The sequence below is a fragment of the Notothenia rossii genome (assembly GCF_949606895.1).
Source record: "Notothenia rossii genome assembly, chromosome: 11".
Classification (NCBI taxonomy): domain Eukaryota; kingdom Metazoa; phylum Chordata; class Actinopteri; order Perciformes; family Nototheniidae; genus Notothenia; species Notothenia rossii.
Window position 1 is genome coordinate 57,401,867 of NC_136910.1, and position 16,870 is coordinate 57,418,736.

A 16,870-nucleotide genomic window follows, 5' to 3' on the forward strand; every position below is an offset into this window, starting at 1 on the left:
AGGAACGTTTTGATTATCTTCTGACATTGTATTGACCATAGATTTTTTGTTATTTGTCATTTTTCGTGCAAAAATGGCAGAAAAAGCTGTTTTTTTAGCTTCAGATTTCCTGCTTTTTGTGTATGAACAGAATATCTATCTGTGCCTTCATTTCTATAAACTGTATCTACTAACTGTACGTCTGCTGCTGTTGCGTTGACCCAGTTTCCCCCATGGGGCCGGTTAGACTTTCACATGATACCGTCTCACCTCTCTGAAGCAGAGAAAAGGGGAGGAAGAGGAGGGAGGAAGAGGGGAGGGGATGCATGTTAACACGGGCCGCTTGTAGTGAATTTGGGGAGGGAAGTGTGGGTTTTTAAAGGCTCTCCAGATGGCACGTCGACAGGAAGGGAAACCGGCCCCTAATGCGTGGGACTCAAAATCACCTGAGGGGACAGGAGGCATCAAAGGAAGCTTCCTCTCCCCTCCCTCCTCCCTCCTCCCTCCTCTCCCCTCTCTCCTCAGTGGTTCCCCCTAGTAAACCTGTGCTTTTATCAAACCCTTGCCTCCACGCACGCTCCTATAACACAGCAGGATTTGGAAAAACTTGTCCATGCTTTTATCTTCAGTAGACTGGACTACTGCAATGGTGTCTTCACAGGTCTCACTAAAACATCTATTAGAAAGCTGCAGCTGATTCAGAACGCCGCTGCTCGAGTCCTCACTGACACTAAGAGAGTGGATCACATCACTCCTGCTCTGAAGTCTTTACACTGGCTTCCTGTGTGTCAAAGAATAGATTTCTAAATACTGCTGCTGGTTTATAAAGCACTGAATGGTTTAGGACCAACATACATGTCTGACCTCCTGCTAAAGGATGAACCATCCAGATCTCTCAGGTCTTCAGGGACTGGTCAGCTTTCTGTCCCCAGAGTCAGAACTAAACACGGAGAAGTTCAGTTATTATGCTCCAAACATCTGGAACAAACTCCCAGAAACCTGCAGGTCCGCTGCAACTCTGACTACTTTTAAATCCAGGCTGAATACTTTTCTTTTTGTCGCTGCTTTTAATTGAAACTGAGCCGTTCTGTTTCGTTTTTGGTTGATGAACATTTGGGGCTAGTAACCCGAGGGGATCAGAGTCTGGGGACTTTGTCCTGGCTGCTTTTCTCTGTGTGTGCTGCTCGGGACGTACACAGCTCATGTTCGGAGGAACCTTAAAGAAAGGCATCAGTAAAGTGGAACTTCTGTGTGAACTATTCACATCTTAAACTGCACTGTAACTTTATGACTGTTTTTAAATGCCTTTGTCTGAATGTCTTCCATTTTTGTAAAGCACCTTGAATTGCCTTTTGTTGAAAGATGCTGTACAAATAAACTTGCCTTTAAACAAATCCAGATCTACTTTTACTCAAGTACAAGATCTGAGTACTTCTACTTTTACTCAAGTACAAGATCTGAGTACTTCTACTTTTACTCAAGAACAAGATCTGAGTACTTCTACTTTTACTCAAGAACAAGATCTGAGTACTTCTACTTTTACTCAAGAACAAGATCTGAGTACTTCTACTTTTACTCAAGTACAAGATCTGAGTACTTCTACTTTTACTCAAGAACAAGATCTGAGTACTTCTACTTTTACTCAAGTACAAGATCTGAGTACTTCTACTTTTACTCAAGAACAAGATCTGAGTACTTCTACTTTTACTCAAGAACAAGATCTGAGTACTTCTACTTTTACTCAAGTACAAGATCTGAGTACTTCTACTTTTAGTCAAGAACAAGATCTGAGTACTTCTACTTTTACTCAAGTACAAGATCTGAGTACTTCTACTTTTACTCAAGAACAAGATCTGAGTACTTCTACTTTTACTCAAGTACAAGATCTGTGTACTTCTACTTTTACTCAAGAACAAGATCTGAGTACTTCTACTTTCACTGAAGTACAAGATCTGAGTACTTCTACTTTTACTCAAGAACAAGATCTGAGTACTTCTACTTTTACTCAAGTACAAGATCTGAGTACTTCTACTTTTACTCAAGAACAAGATCTGAGTACTTCTACTTTTACTACAAGATCTGAGTACTTCTACTTTTACTCAAGTACAAGATCTGAGTAATTCTACTTTTACTCAAGTCCAGATCTGAGTACTTCTACTTTTACTCAAGAACAAGATCTGAGTACTTCTACTTTTACTCAAGTACAAGATCTGAGTACTTCTACTTTTAATCAAGTACAAGGTCTGAGTACTTCTACTTTTACTCAAGTACAAGGTCTGAGTACTTCTACTTTTACTCAAGTACCAGATCTGAGCTCTTATAAACATGCATTAAGTATAGCATGAGATACTGTGAGTTGAAAGGGAAGCAAGTCAATGGCAGTTCTTCAAATCAGTGTCGTTCCATTAGGAGTTAACGGGTTTTAGTTCATCGTTGTGTAATCTGGAACTATCTCAGAATCAGAGCTGCAGCAGTGGATATTCTTCATCGGCTGTTTTGACGGAGAAAATGCTGTTTTTCTGAAATGTGGAGACTTTCTTGAGTTCTTGAGTCTCGATTCCTCCATCCTTCCCTCAGAGGGGAGATGTACACGTTAGGGCAGAAGTCAAAATAGATGAGGAGGTGGGATGAAGATGATGAGGATGAAGATCTGGATTTGATGAGGAGGTGGTATGATGATGATGAAGATCTGGATTTGATGAGGAGATGGTATGATGATGATGATGAAGATCTGGATTTGATGAGGAGGTGGTATGATGATGATGATGATGATGATGATGATGATGAAGATGAAGATCTGGATTTGATGAGGAGATGGTATGATGATGATGAAGATCTGGATTTGATGAGGAGATGGTATGATGATGATGATGATGATGAAGAACTGGATTTGATGAGGTGGTGGTATGATGATGATGATGATGAAGATCTGTATTTGATGAGGAGGTCGTATGATGATGAAGATCTGGATTTGATGTGGAGGTGGGATGAAGAGGATGATGATGATGAAGCTCTGGATTTGATGAGGAGGTGGGATGAAGAGGATGATGACGATGATGAAGATCTTGATTTGATGAGGAGGTGGTATGATGATGAAGATCTGGATTTGATGAGGAGGTGGGATGATGATGATGATGATGAAGATCTGTATTTGATGAGGAGGTCGTATGATGATGAAGATCTGGATTTGATGTGGAGGTGGGATGAAGAGGATGATGATGATGAAGCTCTGGATTTGATGAGGAGGTGGGATGAAGAGGATGATGACGATGATGAAGATCTTGATTTGATGAGGAGGTGGTATGATGATGAAGATCTGGATTTGATGAGGAGGTGGGATGAAGAGGATGGTGATGATGAAGCTCTGGATTTGATGAGGAGGTGGGATGAAGAGGATGATGACGATGATGAAGATCTTGATTTGATGAGGAGGTGGTATGATGATGAAGATCTGGATTTGATGTGGAGGTGGGATGAAGAGGATGATGATGATGAAGCTCTGGATTTGATGAGGAGGTGGGATGAAGAGGATGATGACGATGATGAAGATCTTGATTTGATGAGGAGGTGGTATGATGATGAAGCTCTGGATTTGATGAGGAGGTGGGATGAAGAGGATGATGACGATGATGAAGATCTTGATTTGATGAGGAGGTCGTATGATGATGAAGATCTGGATTTGATGAGGAGGTGGGATGAAGAGGATGGTGATGATGAAGATCTGGATTTGATGAGGAGGTGGGATGAAGAGGAGGTGTGAGGAAGAGGAGATGGAATGAAGAGGATGATGAAGATCTTGATTTGACGAGGATTATGATGAAGAGGAGGTGTGATGAAGAGGAGGTGGGATGAAGAGGAGGTGTGCAGCATAAACACCTGAAGTCACAGCTGACTGCATGAGAGATGAGAACAGATTTAAAGTTTGACTGCAGCTCTCTGATTGGCTGCTGGAGATTGTGGTGAAATGTGATTGGTTAAAAAAGAGAGCGCCCATAATGACCTGTGGCTTCCTGCTTGAACTCACTGATACTTACAGATACTAAGATGCCAGTCTATTTGTAATAGTTTAGTGTCTCTTTGTGTCTGTTTGTCTGTTTGCTGTATTTTTATATATTTGTAGTTGATTTTTGGTTTTGCCTATTTCCAAAGTCGATGGGGGACTCATAGTGTGTCTTCTTTGTTGGTAAGTTCACTATGAGTGTCTTTATGACATCATCTATCTCTCTGTGGTTGTGTGTCATGTTGTGTGTCCTTAAAGCCAACCAGTAATTACAGTAATTATAACTTGGTACGTATTGCACATCAGTGTTGTCTCTTGTTGTTTTAAAAAAAAAATATTTATCTTAATGAATCCGTCCTCGCCTGGCGTTTCCTCCACGGAGAACATTCCAGTTGTTTTACAGAGTGATGCTGCCGGGCAGGTTCAGACAGAGCTCACATTCACGGAGGCCGACGTGAACATGAACGCATCTTTGACCTGTAACAAATACTCAAGGGTAGAGACAGACAGGCAGGATACACATGCTCAATGAAAGATGAATGCCTCCATGCCGGTCTGTAAACACGTCTGCATGAGTTTAAAGGGGGGCAAGAGTCCGATTTTTAAAGAGCTGTAAACCTTCAAATCACTGCGACTTAATGTACTTTTTTAAAGCGTTAATATATTTACATTCCTCACTTTTTGTTAGAGCTGCAGCAGGAAATAATCAATTATTGTTCAAGTCTTTAATAAGTCATGCAAAAATGTCTGAAGAGGCAATTTTCAGTCTCTCAAATAGGAAAGTGTCCAAATCATATCGAACTGGATATATCTGGGGAACGGACTGACGCAATAAGACATCACATGAACTTTAGGAAAGGCATTTACTCAAGTACAATTTTGAGGTACTTGTACTTGAGCATTTCCATGTTATGCTACTGTGTACTTCTACTCCACTACAGTTCAGAGGTAAATGGTGTACTTCTACTCCACTCCATGTATTTAATACCTTTAGTTACTTCACAGATGTGGATGAATGATGTGAAATCTAATCAAGTGTTAAATCAGACTTGAGTTCCACCTGGAGTAAATCCACCAGCTACCCTGCAGTATACAAAGTCATTCAAACTAGCTGCTCCTTTACCAGCTTTGAGAACACTTTCATGATCAATCATTATAAAACATATCATATATATTATTCTGAAATGGACCAATCTGCACAACGACTACTTTTACTGTCGCTACTTTCACTATATTTTGATGAGAATACTTTTCTACTTTCACTTGAGTAACATTTTGAATGCAGGACTTTTACTGTAACAGAGTATTCCTACACTCTGGTACTTCTACTTTTACTCAAGAACAAGATCTGAGTACTTCTACTTTTACTCAAGAACAAGATCTGAGTACTTCTACTTTTACTCAAGTACAAGATCTGAGTACTTCTACTTTTACTGAAGTACAAGATCTGAGTACTTCTACTTTTACTGAAGTACAAGATCTGAGTACTTCTACTTTTACTCAAGAACAAGATCTGAGTACTTCTACTTTTACTCAAGTACAAGATCTGAGTACTTCAACTTTTACTTGAGGAACATTTTGAATGCAGGACTTTCACTGTAACTTGTAACCTGTACTTGGGAGATCTCCTTAATTTCATTTTATTATGTGTAAAGTGAATATAGACCATACAATAAGAAAACAATCTGTTGATGAATGCAAAATGTAGTTTCAGCACAAGCCTTGCTTTTCACATCACTAAATAAAAATTTCAATTCTACAGACGAGTTTCCTCTACATTACTCGGCAGAAACAGCTGTACCATGTATCCTGTCTGTTGTTATTTAAATATATAAATATATAAAGATGTCATCCGGGGTTATCTCAGTCTGCTTTTAAACCCTAAACATTTGAAACAGTGTGTGTGTGTGTGTGTGTGTGTGTGTGTGTGTGTGTGTGTGTGTGTGTGTGTGTGTGTGTGTGTGTGTGTGTGTGTGTGTGTGTGTGTGTGTGTGTGTGTGTGTGTGTGTGTGTGTGTGTGTGTGTGTGTGTGTGTGTGTGTGTGTGTGTGTGTGTGTGTGTGTGTGTGTGTGTGTGGCTCTGAGATATGTACACATTCTCAGAAAGCCTTAAATGATACAGCAGCTGATGTCACCACAGTCCCTCTCTCCAGATATTGATTTATGGATTTCTCTCATCCCTCTCTGCAGTGACACAGATGTACAGAGTGTGATCGTGATGTGTTATTATGGGATGGTTATGAGACAATAGACCCCACCACCGCTTCTCAAAATACACCCAATTATATCTGTTAAGCTTCTTTCTGTTGTTGTTGTTGTTGTGTGTGTTTTGTCTCTTGTTGTAGTCCTTTTCAACTCTCTTAGTGATTATTTGTGACTCTTAGTTGTTGAGTATTTCTTTGCGGTTGTGTGTCTGTAGTTGTTTTGCCCTTTGTTGTCATTGTGTGTCTCTTTGTTGTCATTGTGTGTCTCTTTGTTGTCATTGTGTGTCTCTTTGTTGTCATTGTGTGTCTCTTTGTTGTCATTGTGTGTCTCTTTGTTGTCATTTTGTGTCTCTTTTTTGTTTGCTTGCTTGCTGTTTCTTTGGAAGCCCTTTTGCATCTGTTTGGAGACGCTTGTGAGTCTTTGTGAGGTGGTTGTTAAATCTATTTCTAATAGTTTAGTGTCTCTTGGTGTTCATTTTGATTCCCTTTGTTGCTTTAGGCTCGTTCACACCGCAGTACTTTTCCCACTTTAGTTCCGATATAGTTCCAAAAATGTCGCGTTCACACCAAAAAAATCCGGAACTAAAATGAGTTCATGAGAACCTTTTTACCCCCTTTTCCGTCCCTGCTAGAGAGCAGGAACTTTCGTGGGAGAAAAAGGTTCCTATTTCTGATTGGCTGGGCGGATTGCAAACCACGCCCCGTAAAACTCCCAAAAAGTTTTGTGAAGCCGCCATTTTATTATCCTCGCATTAGCATTATTAGCATTAGCCCAGCGCACAAACGCAGAGACTAACTTATGGCAACACAAAATAAAACATGGGAGCGGTGGAGATGAGGAGGTGCAGCTTCTACTGAAGCCAGTCCCTAACTCCGGGGACTCTGGGTGGCAGTATACGCCGTGAAGTTGTTTGCGGCCTGCCAGTAAACCCAAAGCAGAAGTCAGCGGCTTCATTTGCCTAATCCTCCCTCAGGGACTTATTCCGGTGTGAACCATAGGTGTGAACCATAGGTGTGAACGCGATCGGCTCTTTAGTTCATGAGAACTAAAGAGTTCTCATGAACTAAGTTCTCATGAACCTTTGTGGGAAAAGTACTGCGATGTGAAAGCGCCTTTTGTGTCTTATTTGCTGTATTTTTATACCTATTTGTAGGTATTTTCATCGTAGACGTGAGACTTATTTGATCTCTTTTTTTGTTGGTATGTCCCTTATGAGTCTCTTCATGACACAACTCTCTGTGGTTGTTTCCAGCCGCAGCGTTATGGGTGGGCCTACTGGGCCTAGGCCAACCCACTCTGTCACTGAGCCCACCCATTCATTGATCAAAAATGACTGGGCGAAAATATAGTTTACCAACATTTTTGATTATCAAAAATAACAATTAAATAATAAAATAAGAGCAAACATGTGTTTCCCTTTTAAAAAAATATAAAATGAAAAGTAACATGAATTAACGTAATCAGGCAACGTAAAATGTGAATTGGACCGAACTCATAGTGGAAGCGCAGGAGCAAACACATCGTAGAACGTCTCGCGGCCGCGCGCAGATAAAGGAGGACAGTGGACTGGACACACTCAACAAATATACTGCACTCACTAACGATGTAACAACAATCGATGTTCAGGTTTTTTAAAAGAGTAAGAACAGAGTCGCCGCCGCCGGAACCACCACACTCGTCATCCTCACAGCAGGTGCCGCCTCAGAGAGACGAGAGTGTGTTTAATGTTGTGCCCCCGCTGAGCTCAGTCCCTCTGCGGGACGTAGCACCCTATAAGCCATAGATGACCCGGCGGCTACACAGCCAAAGCTCATAAAGTACAGACACTTTCCTGACAAAATAAAAGGAGCTTCGGGGCCCACTGGTATGACAAGCACACATTCTTGGAGTATAGCATTAGTAAAGACAGTGTGTTTTGTAAAATGTGGCGGCATTTTAGTGAGAGAGGCGGGGCCGGCGGAGAAGATACATTCAGTCGCCATGGTTACAGGGACTGGAAACATATCGACTATGCTCTCAGCAAACACAAATGCAGCGCAGCTCATGCAATAGCTATGGAGAGAAATACAAACTACAGACAGCGAGAAGTCTGACCATGGAACCTTCCTCGGAGTGATCATTGAGGAAAATCTGGAACACCTAAACGTTTTACTGGACATCATTCATCATGTGCAAAGCAAGAGATGCCTCATTTCATATGGAGACTAAATATCTAGAAAAATGATTAAGAAACGTAGAGCTAACATTTCGTGCCATTTGCAACTACCGGAGCGCACCCTGACGCGGCAAGCATTCTCCAGCCCAAATCAACAAAGCTTCTGAGTGTGAAGCAACAGTATCTGCTGCCCAGCTGCTTTAGTATGAAATTTACCTTCAGCTCATGAAAGCTCTGCAGTATCAGAAGGAAGTAGCCTAATGATAAATCTGCAGCCTCTGAAAAGTGCCGCGTCAGAGAACCAGTGCCATTTACACACGGCCGCTCACTTCGCTAGGTCCGCTAAAAAGGACAGCAGGCTGCAGTCTAACCACACAGACACACATCAGGTGCTCGGTCAATATTCCATATTCTGCCGTTGTATGCTGTTTGTTTCTCAATGTATTGTGAACCAAAAGAAAATAACATGCAGTAGTTTAACATTTAGTGCCGCTTAATCATTTAAATAATATTTAAGCTTCTTATGCATTGCACAGTTGCCTACAATGATATGCAGGCATTTCTTTTTATTTTATTTTTGTTAACGAGAAACATCTATTAGAACAGGCCCAGCCGAAACCAAAAATTGAAATCCTGGCGCCGGGCTGCTTGTTTCTATGACGATTTGTAGTCATTGTGTGTCCTTGTAACTCTCTTTGCACACATAATGCACCTCTTTGTTATAATTCGTAATACTTTTGTTCCTCGTTGTTGCATTGTGTATTTTAGTGGTCGTCATTTTGCATTTATTTTCTGTACTTGTGTGGAAATGTCGCCCAATTTCAAGGTTGATGGGAGTCTCTTTTCAGCTGTTTCAAGTCTCTATGTAGTCTTTTTTTTCACCTTGTAGTCGTTGTGTGTCTTTCTTCGGTTTCAAAGTCGTTGGACGTGTCTTTGCAGCTTTTATTTGACATTTGGCATCTCTTCCTGGTTTGAAAATGGACACACTGATATCTGTTCATGTATCCTAACATGCATATCATGCTTTAATCACACCTTTAATTCACATTTTAAAACATAAATCCACCTTTACTCACACTCTTCCCTGCAGTCTTCGTGTTTGTTTGCTGTGAGATTTGTTCGCTTTGCATACGCTCTGCAGTGGAAACGGCTTTGCAATAACTCCTTCCTGTTTTAATTTTCTCTCTCTAGCTCCACACTAAATCAATGGAGAGACCCTTTAAACTGATTAGCCTCGCAAGGATTTTCTAACTTTGGCTAATGCAGATCGGATGTTCAGTGTGATGGATTACACAACTCGAGCATGAGTGAAAGATAATGGCTCCCAGGGGCAAAAATAAAACAAAAAACTCTCGTTTGATATAAAATCATCAGACATTTTGCGGTGAATGTATGCAAACACTCTGATAAGATCCTAGAGCAGATGGTCGTGCAGATTTCTGGTCTTGTGGTCTCTATTTCCTGCAGTTTCTCCTCTTCACACACACTCACATCCTCTCATGTGCAGAGTGTGTGTGCCTCTATGGACTTACCATTTACTATTCTTGATATCTGGAATATATTAAGTAGCAGCAGAGCGAATGGTCTCTTTAAATCTGTTGTGATGAGAGGGTCACAAGGTCGCTTCTCAAATGCTTCAGACATTTTGAGGTCGACCTGCTGTACGCAGAGGAACACACACACACACACACACACACACACACACACACACACAGACACACACACAGATAACCTGTCACCTGTGTGTGATTTCTGCTGTACTAGTGCGACTGACATCCAGACATGAGACGAAATCCAGTCTGTGTTTTCTGTCAGTAAAATCATCAGGAGAGGACTCTTTAAAGTAGAGGCACTACACACTGATATACACCTGAACGTCAGCAGGAGAGGACTCTTTAAAGTAGAGACACTACATACTGATATACACCTGAACATCAGCAGGAGAGGACTCTTTAAAGTAGACACACTACATACTGATATACACCTGAACATCAGCAGGAGAGGACTCTTTAAAGTAGAGACAATACATACTGATATACACCTGAACATCAGCAGGAGAGGACTCTTTAAAGTAGACACTACATACTGACATACACCTGAACATCAGCAGGAGAGGACTCTTTAAAGTAGAGTCACTACATACTGATATACACCTGAACATCAGCAGGAGAGGACTCTTTAAAGCAGACACTACATACTGATATACACCTGAACATCAGCAGGAGAGGACTCTTTAAAGTAGAGTCACTAAATACTGATATACACCTGAACATCAGCAGGAGAGGACTCTTTAAAGTAGACACTACATACTGATATACACCTGAACATCAGCTTGAGAGGACTCTTTAAAGTAGAGACACTACATACTGATATACACCTGAACATCAGCAGGAGAGGACTCTTTAAAGTAGAGACACTACATACTGATATACACCTGAACATCAGCTTGAGAGGACTCTTTAAAGTAGAGACACTACATACTGATATACACCTGAACATCAGCAGGAGAGGACTCTTTAAAGTAGAGACACTACATACTGATATACACCTGAACATCAGCAGGAGAGGACTCTTTAAAGTAGAGTCACTACATACTGATATACACCTGAACATCAGCAGGAGAGGACTCTTTAAAGTAGACACTACATACTGATATACACCTGAACATCAGCTTGAGAGGACTCTTTAAAGTAGAGACACTACATACTGATATACACCTGAACATCAGCAGGAGAGGACTCTTTAAAGTAGAGACACTACATACTGATATACACCTGAACATCAGCTTGAGAGGACTCTTTAAAGTAGAGACACTACATACTGATATACACCTGAATATCAGCAGGAGAGGACTCTTTAAAGTAGAGTCACTACATACTGATATACACCTGAACATCAGCAGGAGAGGACTCTTTAAAGTAGAGACACTACATACTGATATACACCTGAACATCAGCAGGAGAGGACTCTTTAAAGTAGAGACACTACATACTGATATACACCTGAACATCAGCAGGAGAGGACTCTTTAAAGTAGAGACACTACATACTGATATACACCTGAACATCAGCAGGAGAGGACTCTTTAAAGTAGAGCCGATAGATACTAACACACTCTTCTTGCTACTTTACCTTCACACTACACTAGATAAATCATTTTAATATTCACATGCACAGCAGTTATTGTCCGACAGCAAGAGATAAGATGCCGATCCCCCCCTCCCCCACTTTTAAATTACTATAGGTCAAGATCATGGCAGCAGATAAAACGCCTCCATACCCTTCGGAGGAGGAACATGCACATCTTAAAAACCTCCATCAAAGAACTCCATTTCCTGAGACCGTCTTTGCATTTATAGATCCTCCTGCAACACAAACACCGTCTGGCTTGTTTACAATAAGAGAGAAACTCAGATGCATTTCCTGAGAGGACATGATGAATGTGTTTCTCCTCTTATCACATACTTCACCAGAGGTGGGAAGTATTGGAGTATAAATACTTTGTTACTGTACTTAAGTACATGTTTCTGGTTTCAGTACTTTACTCCACTACTTATTTTCCTGAGGACTTTTTACTTTCTACTTCTTACATGTTGAACCCAAATACCTGTACTTTCTACTTCTTACATGTTGAACCCAAATACCTGTACTTTCTACTTCTCACATGTTGAACTGAAATACCTGTACTTTCTACTTCTTACATGTTGAACACAAATACCTGTACTTTCTACTTCTTACATGTTGAACTCAAATACCTGTACTTTCTACTTCTTACATGTTGAACACAAATACCTGTACTTTCTACTTCTTACATGTTGAACTCAAATACCTGAACTTTCTACTTCTTACATGTTGAACTCAAATACCTGAACTTTCTACTTCTTACATGTTGAACACAAATACCTGTACTTTCTACTTCTTACATGTTGAACTCAAATACCTGTACTTTCTACTTCTCACATGTTGAACTCAAATACCTGAACTTTCTACTTCTTACATGTTGAACACAAATACCTGTACTTTCTACTTCTCACATGTTGAACCCAAATACCTGTACTTTCTACTTCTTACATGTTGAACTCAAATACCTGTACTTTCTACTTCTTACATGTTGAACACAAATACCTGTACTTTCTACTTCTTACATGTTGAACTCAAATACCTGTACTTTCTACTTCTCACATGTTGAACTCAAATACCTGTACTTTCTACTTCTTACATGTTGAACCCAAATACCTGTACTTTCTACTTCTTACATGTTGAACTCAAATACCTGTACTTTCTACTTCTCACATGTTGAACACAAATACCTGTACTTTCTACTTCTTACATGTTGAACACAAATACCTGTACTTTCTACTTCTTACATGTTGAACACAAATACCTGTACTTTCTACTTCTCTCATTTTCCAAACAGGCTGGTTCCTTTAGTCTGAATGTGTGTTTGGTGGCGTGATCATTATTATTTAGAGTCATTGCGTGCCTATTGATTTGAACACGATCCGTGTATCCATCATTTCCTGGTCTTCTCTAAAGAAGAGGGACCAATGGAAACGTTGTCATGTTGCCGTTGGTCACCATGGAAACATTCATTAGCTAAAAATGACATTATTGTTCTATTAATATAAAGGGAGGTCAGGTACTCTTTAAAACAGCTGCTAGTTATGGGTACTTTTTACTGAAGTACATTTCAAAGCCTCTTCACTTTGACTTGAGTAAAGAAGTTTAGTCAGTACTTCTACTTTCACCAGAGTATTTGTAAACACGAGTATCTGTACTTCTACTTGAGGAAAGGATGTGTGTACTTTCCCCCTCTCTTTCTGCTGGAATCTGATATGCAGCAGAGAGATGAAATCAGGCTGTCATAGAGGAGAGGACAGAGGGAATGATTTATAACTCGCCGCTCGGAGATGTTTCCACACAGAGTTGTGCAGCATCTGGTGCAGAATCACTTCCTCTCGTCCTGCTGCAGCACTTCCTGCCCCCGGCTCTCAGTGTGTGTGCTTCAATTAGTGTGTATCTGTGGGAAAATGTGTCCCATATTCAGAGAGAAGATTAGCGGTACCCTCTTAACACCATGCGCAAATGGCTGTTTAAAGATGGGGAAAAGATGTGAGAGAACAATGGTGTACTGTGAGGAGACTAAGACTGATGGTTTATTTCTGTTTGGACACAATTACAAGTATTACTGTTTTTTTACAATCATTTTCAGGTTGATATCAGGATGTAGTGTCTCTCCTGTGACATGTTTGCATGCTTTAATCAAAAAGCTCTTTATTGTCCTCCTCCTGCCTAATGCATGTTACTGTAGTTTAAAGAGTGTTTGTAGAGGATAATAAGACATGTAGACCTTCATCATGTCAGACCTAAGAGCGTGTTTTAATTATGGTTGTCCGAGCCAAATGCAGTTTGTTACAAGAAGTCACAAAGCAGGAAAATCAACTGGGAGAAGTGATGTCATTATTTAAAGGTCATAAAAACATAACTTCAGAAGAAAGTGATTCACCTTTTAAAGCTCTCTGACCTGCTGCAAGTTATTATAAACTCACACCTGAACGTCAGCAGCAAGGACTCTTTAAAGTAGAGACACTACATACTGATATACAACTGAACATCAGCAGGAGAGGACTCTTTAAAGTAGAGACACTACATACTGATATACACCTGAACATCAGCAGGAGAGGACTCTTTAAAGTAGAGACATTACATACTGATATACACCTGAACATCAGCAGGAGAGGACTCTTTAAAGTAGAGACACTACATACTGATATACACCTGAACATCAGCAGGAGAGGACTCTTTAAAGTAGAGACACTACATACTGATATACACCTGAACATCAGCAGGAGAGGACTCTTTAAAGTAGAGACACTACATATTGATATACACCTGAACATCAGCAGGAGAGGACTCTTTAAAGTAGAGACACTATATACTGATATACACCTGAACAACAGCAGGAGAGGACTCTTTAAAGTAGAGACACCACATACTGATATACACCTGAACATCAGCAGGAGAGGACTCTTTAAAGTAGAGACACTACATACTGATATACACCTGAACATCAGCAGGAGAGGACTCTTTAAAATAGAGACACTACATACTGATATACACCTGGACATCAGCAGGAGAGGACTCTTTAAAGTAGAGACACTACATACTGATATACACCTGAACATCAGCAGGAGAGGACTCTTTAAAGTAGAGACTTTGCATACTGATATACACCTGAACATCAGCTGGAGAGGACTCTTTAAAGTAGAGACACTACATACTGATATACACCTGAACATCAGCAGTAGAGGACTCTTTAAAGTAGAGACACTACATACTGATATACACCTGAACATCAGCAGGAGAGGACTCTTTAAAGTAGAGACACTACATACTGATATACACCTGAACATCAGCAGGAGAGGACTCTTTAAAATAGAGACACTACATACTGATATACACCTGAACATCAGCAGGAGAGGACTCTTTAAAGTAGAGACACTACATACTGATATACACCTGAACATCAGCAGGAGAGGACTCTTTAAAGTAGAGACACTACATACTGATATACACCTGAACATCAGCAGGAGAGGACTCTTTAAAGTAGAGACACTACATACTGATATACACCTGAGAATGAGAAGAATAGGACTACTTTAAGATGCTTCTATTGGATATAAATTAATTAAAATATAATGTAAATGTCACATGTTTTTCCCACACCTTAAATCCATTGACATCATGAGGATTTTCCCGTATTTTCAAAAGGATGAAACTCCCTTCCCTTTCCCTCTCCTCAGTTATTTCCTGAGTTGCTGCTTCTGATTCGGACTCCTGTTAGAAAACAGTCCTGCTTTCACTGCTTCACATACTAATCCTTTCATTAGACCCACATTCAGCTGCAGAGTCAAAGAGCTGCCTGTGTGCAGAGGCTGATGCACAGAGAGACATTTACAGATACCGCCTGTAACTCCAACACCTCCCACAAATACCTATATATATATATATATATATATATATATATATATATATATATATATATATATATATATATATACATGCATACATCAACTGGTCAATCTAACGTCAAACCACATTCACAACACAACACTGTGACTGTTAATTTCCCAAGTCAAGGTTTAAGCAATAACTATTAATATATTGATGGTTTTTTTGGTGCATATTTTTAAGTATTAAACATATACAAATAATATATATTTTGTAGTTGTTTATTACAAATATTTGTCTTTCAGACTTCAACAACTATTTTTCAGTTAATTCTGAAACCACCTACTGCAGCAAATGGCCGATGAAGTCACCCAATGTTCCCAGTTACTTTCCTCTGTATCCACTGCACACACACTCACAATAACACACTCTCATCTGCAGGCACACCCTCTGCCTCTCTTTCTCACACTTCAGTGACAACTCTGTTTCCTGAAGGCTTAGTTTGGCGAGGCCGGTTAAACCCTTTTGGGTGTGTTTCTGACTCTTTATGACCAACTTTTAAAATATTCTGCTCATAGTGTCTCTACTTTAAAGAGTCCTCTCCTGCTGATGTTCAGGTGTATATCAGTATGTAGTGTCTCTACTTTAAAAAGTCCTCTCCTGCTGATGTTCAGGTGTATATCAGTATGTAGTGTCTCTACTTTAAAGAGTCCTCTCCTGCTGATGTTCAGGTGTATATCAGTATGTAGTGTCTCTACTTTAAAAAGTCCTCTCCTGCTGATGTTCAGGTGTATATCAGTGTGTAGTGTCTCTACTTTAAAGAGTCCTCTCCTGCTGATGTTCAGGTGTATATCAGTGTGTAGTGTCTCTACTTTAAAGAGTCCTCTCCTGCTAATGTTCAGGTGTATATCAGTATGTAGTGTCTCTACTTTAAAGAGTCCTCTCCTGCTGATGTTCAGGTGTATATCAGTATGTAGTGTCTCTACTTTAAAGAGTCCTCTCCTGCTGATGTTCAGGTGTATATCAGTATGTAGTGTCTCTACTTTAAAGAGTCCTCTCCTGCTGATGTTCAGGTGTATATCAGTATGTAGTCTCTCTACTTTAAAGAGTCCTCTCCTGCTGATGTTCAGGTGTATATCAGTATGTAGTGTCTCTACTTTAAAGAGTCCTCTCCTGCTGATGTTCAGGTGTATATCAGTATGTAGTGTCTCTACTTTAAAGAGTCCTCTCCTGCTGATGTTCAGGTGTATATCAGTATGTAGTGTCTCTACTTTAAAGAGTCCTCTCCTGCTGATGTTCAGGTGTATATCAGTGTGTAGTGTCTCTACTTTAAAGAGTCCTCTCCTGCTGATGTTCAGGTGTATATCAGTATGTAGAGTCTCTACTTTAAAGAGTCCTCTCCTGCTGATGTTCAGGTGTATATCAGTATGTAGAGTCTCTACTTTAAAGAGTCCTCTCCTGCTGATGTTCAGGTGTATATCAGTATGTAGTGTCTCTACTTTAAAGAGTCCTCTCCTGCTGATCTTCAGGTGTATATCAGTATGTAGTCTCTCTACTTTAAAGAGTCCTCTCCTGCTGATGT

General features: G+C 40.1%; 1 protein-coding gene across 2 annotated transcripts in view; it reads left to right on the forward strand.

Moving 5' to 3' along the window:
• csgalnact1a (chondroitin sulfate N-acetylgalactosaminyltransferase 1a) overlaps positions 1-16,870 on the forward strand; it is a 62,579-nt gene that overhangs the window by 4,357 nt on the left and 41,352 nt on the right. The window lies entirely within an intron of this gene.